At 30.4% G+C, this 4955-nt stretch overlaps 1 long non-coding RNA gene across 1 annotated transcript; it reads left to right on the top strand.

Annotated features, from left to right (window-relative positions):
• Positions 1 to 1951: 1951 nt before the first annotated feature.
• LOC135137982 (uncharacterized) lies at positions 1952 to 4333 on the top strand. The gene is made up of 3 exons (XR_010281968.1): positions 1952 to 2088; positions 4034 to 4186; positions 4240 to 4333. It is a non-coding gene; the product is annotated as an uncharacterized LOC135137982 (long non-coding RNA).
• Positions 4334 to 4955: the final 622 nt, after the last annotated feature.

Here is a 4955-nt window from a genome sequence, read left to right as displayed (position 1 = left end):
AAAATGATATATTTCCTTATTTTATTAATTCTAATGCAAAATATGTTGATCGGCAACAAAAGCAACAAAAAGAAAAAAATCGAAAAACTAATCTACTCTATTTCAAGGTCAGCGATATCGTTCTTAAATAAAAATGAATTAAATAATTTCTTCACTTTGATCGTAAGGAAAACAAATAATAATTTGAATACGAAACAATAATTGATCATCGAGTTTTCTGTATTGACTTTCGCACTCAGTTATAGGTATATCTGTTTAACATTAAATTTTCAAAAGTTTAGATTTTTCCAATGTAATCTTGGGCTCTAAAATAAATTGGTAATGTATAATGTATAATTATAATTGAGTATTTTCGTGGTTGACTTTAAATTATTATTTATTCAAAAAATTCACTTAATTTCATATCCAATATGTAACTAACTGAAAACTGATAATAAAGCAGCAGATATGACGAAATAGTGTAGATTTTTTTTAATGTCGGTAATAGAGTGTATGTATAATAAAATAACCAATTCATCGGGTATGTTTCTGTTGTTGTCTTCGTTCGACACCACTGTATTTACAGTATTTAAACAGGTATACGTTTCCGCCCCTAAAATCCCACGTACGGCATCCTTTGCCCACGTAAATACAGTACCTGGAATGAAAACAGAAACAGAAATAGTTTTACAACACCTTATCAAAATTTAAAAAAACCACTATGGTATTATTTGAAATTTATTGTTAAAGATTATATGGTCAATTAGATGTGGGTCGTCGTATTCTTTAAAAAGTGACCTTGGTCAGTGAGTTCGTAATGCTTAATTAATAATTATATTCAGAGCGAAAAATACAACGGTTTTATTAGAAATATACCAAAGACAAGTTTTTTTCATTGTAATAATTTCTAAGAATTATTTCTGTAAACTTGTTTACTTGAAATGTTATTTTGTAAGTACCTGATTGGCAAATTATAAATAGAACATCTGTAAGGTGGCCAGATCCGAGTGATTTATCCAAGGATTTATCTTTATTCTTATCAGATTTATAGAAATCGGAACATTCACGGAACGAATGTTTTAATCGGAACATTTATTGGACGAAATTTGAAATCGGAATTATTAGAGTACTGAAATCGGTACAGTTCCGATCAAATCGGAACGTCTGGTCACCTTAAACATCTGGGGTAATATAGGGAAGACCCAACGACACAAACAAAGCCATAAAAATTCTTTGCCCATTGTCCCTGAAACGGGACAAGGTTTTGAAGAGTTCATTCGTCGAATTTTGATTTTATAAAGACGTTTATAAAGCGATGATGGGTAGCAAAAAAATTAGAGAGTGGTTAATTTTGATTTTATTAAATTTATTTTATCTAATGAAAAAATAACGCTCAACTTTGCATTTACTATCCACCAGATGTTTGGGGGGTGCAGTCGGACCTTTGTTAGTTTGGTTTGTCTTTGAGTCGGACGATCCCTTTTTTCCGTATTTATGGTTATTGCACTTCATACTCACAGTGAAGCTGTCGAATTCCATTTGGCCATTTAGTTCACAACCACCGAACCTTTCTCGTGAATCCGTAACTCACTTCATTTTTAATGCAGTTTTGTGAAAATTGTGTGGGTGGAATTTACACTAGGTAAGTTAATATAATTCTAATGAAGTAATCATTTTAATTTTTACATGCTTCTGTTGTTTTTGATAACTGTACGTAAATAACAACAACAGTTTTTTCAGACAAGCTGGAAATACCACCATTAATCACTGAAGATACTCCCGCTGATTTTGAAGAACTTACGGTGATTGTTTTTGAAAGTGAGGCGCTTTGCCATAACATGTTGCAAAGGTATGTTACTGCAATTTTTTATGAACTAGGTGCTAATGAACATAATTTTACTCTAGACTTGAAACAAATACAAAAAATATGTGCGAAACAAAAGAAATTTTAAAGGAAACGAGTGAACAAATCTCCAATATGAAAACGTCATCAAATGTGACAAATCAAAAAGAAAACAGTAATAGAAGATATGCCGCCAAGACCACAGATAAACAAATTTTGAGGAATTAGAAGATTATCTCTGCCTACTACAACAACCAGGTTTCTTTGTAAGTTAAAAAAATACAATTAGTCCAGTCAAATTAGCGATCAACCTCGCAATGAGAGATAATAAGCTGAATTTTCGTATATACCTTCATTTTAGCGTTCTAAAAGTTGTCTCAAAAGTCTCATAAAATCTCGTGTCTGCGTCGTAAGTTATTCAAGGTCAAAGGTCAAGAAAAACATTATTTTGCGATTATCTCGGTTTCTATTGCTCTAATGATGTTAACACCTATTACCATAATTGTAGAGCACAAAATTTGGGACAAATTTTATTTGAAACATTTTTTGATACACTTAATCGTTTTTGAGATAGAGGGCAGTGGGCGCGCAGCGTTCATCCATACATACTGTAATGCAATCAACCGTGAATATCTGTGAATACTACCTTGAATTTTGAAAAATTTGTATTATTTATCAGTTAATACATTGCATTTAATAACATTTTGCATATTTTCAATACATTTATTTAATGATACTTACCTACTTTGTATAAATTAAAAACTCTTTAAATGACATATTTATTGTAGGTATATCTTAGGTTAGATTATTATATATCTTAAAGTTATATTAATTTTTTCAAAGTAAATTTTAAGAAAGTAAAACGAGTTAATATATTTTAATTTTATCTTTATTCAGCAGCTGTACATTTCTTACGATTGAAATTGAATTGCAGTGAAAATCTATAAATTTTTAATAATTTAAAGAACAAAAGTATCAATTTTCTTCTTCTTCACCGTCATCTTCTGGACGTTCGGGAATTTCTGTTTCATCGTCGTCATCTTCGGTGTCCTGAATTGTTGTTTCCAGACCTTCCAGTTATAATCATGATAGAAAAATAAGTATTTAAAAACTTACACATTTTAAAGATATAAATAAATTGAGATATACAATAAATATTTCATTAAATGAGTTTTTAATTACACAAAGTAGGTAAGTATTATTCTATGAATATATTGAAAATATGTAAAATGTTATTAAATACAATGTATTAATTGATTAATAATAAAAAATTATTCAAAATTCAAGGTAGTATTCACAGATATTCAGTTGATTGCATTACAGTACGTATGGACGAGCGCTACGCGCTCACTGTCCTCTATCTCAAAAACGATTGACCGCATGAAAAAATATTTCGAATAAAATTTGTCCCAAATTTTGTGCTCTACAATTATGATAATAATTGTTAATTAACATCATTGGAGCAATAGAAACTGAGATAATTGCAAAAAACTGTTTTTCTTGACCTTTGACCTTGAATAACTTACGACGCAGACACGAGATTTTATGAGACTTTTGAGACAACTTTTAGAACGCCAAAATTAAGGCGTATACAAAAATTCAGCTTATTGTCTCTCATTCCGAGGTTGATCCCTTTTTTATGCTAAAATGACTGGACTAAATATATTTATATGTACTTACATATAACATAATTTTGGATATTATATACAGGTAGATGCCTGTAATACTATAACACTTTTTAGGAACCTACTAAACATGACACATTTCGCTTAAGACGTTACATACATAGTGGGTTGCAGAAAAGTCTTATAGTGAAGCACCCTGTATGTTATACATACGCGGTGGCTTCCAAATAGATTCGGAAAAAAAAATCCTTTAATTGTCACACGGATTCAAAGTAATTAAATTGCTGCTCCAGTTTCAAGAAACAAATACGGAACATCTTGTTAAATGTAAATGATGCGGCAATGATTTATTCAGTTTCCATTGTGACTAAATTTTTTCTTTATTTTTGCTGTGTGTTGCTTAGATGAAAACAAATGCCACTGAATGAGGTGTAGATCTTGATATTTTTCCCCTGAATTAGGACTAGATAAAAGAAATTACTTAAAATTTTCTCTACTTCGTGATGTTGTGGTTTTATTTTCCGAACTTATTTCAGAGTCACTCGGTAAATACACATAAAAATATTTTCTTCTTTTATTATTTCAGGAACTGCTATTGTCCCAGATAGGTGGTAATGGGAAAAAGAACAATGTGGGGCGTATATTAAAAAAAAAAAAATTCAGGGAATTTGCTGTAGCTTGTTTGTTCGGTAGGAAAATTCCAAAATGGCTGGGACAAAAACAATGAATATTATGAAAGGTATTTTTTTTTGCAATAAATATATGTATTTATTACAATTTTTATTTTTGAAGAAATTACAATGAAGACCCATTCCGCAATAGAAAAAGAAGTAGAACAACGCTGCTCAGAGTGGCTACGGCATTCTAGTCAACGCCTGAAGAAAGGAAAAACAACGACAGTTAGTTTCTGTGTCTTTTTTTAAGTGTAAATTATATTGTATTATTTTAGAATTAGGAAATCATATATATATTTATTTATTTATATTATGAATTTATATTAATTTTTGTATTTTATTACTTATTACATATTAAATTTTTTCAAACATTGAATAAAATAATAATTTACTGTAAGCTCTAAATTTTACTCTCCATATCCATATCCCTAAATGGTAACTAGACTTTTTGAAATGCCTATTCATATCGCATAGATCATGTTAATAAAATATACTGAGAGTTATATGTTTACGATGTTGCGATATATACGTAACGTCTATGTCCATTTAATACGTTATATTGGCGTTTAAAATAAAACGTAACAGATACATCAAAATATAGAGAATCTGGCGACATACTAACACAACGTTATGATGATGTACCAGCGAGCACGTCTCTAGTCTGAAACAATGTGGATGTCACCAGTATGTTACAAGCATGGGTCACTGTTGATTACATTACATAGCACAGGGAAAGCAAATGTACGCAGTTTGGGATGTAACAGCTAACAAGATCGTAGACAGAGTTAAGTGGCATTAACATCGCTACGACGTAACTGTGTTTACTGGGAAACA

Source organism: Zophobas morio, unplaced genomic scaffold (genome assembly GCF_036711695.1).
Source record: "Zophobas morio isolate AGI-343-1 ecotype UQ-CSIRO unplaced genomic scaffold, CSIRO_AGI_Zmor_V1 ptg000030l, whole genome shotgun sequence".
Taxonomy (NCBI): Eukaryota; Metazoa; Arthropoda; class Insecta; order Coleoptera; family Tenebrionidae; genus Zophobas; species Zophobas morio.
Note: the sequence above shows the minus strand (reverse complement) of the source record. Positions and strands in the feature narration are given on the sequence as shown.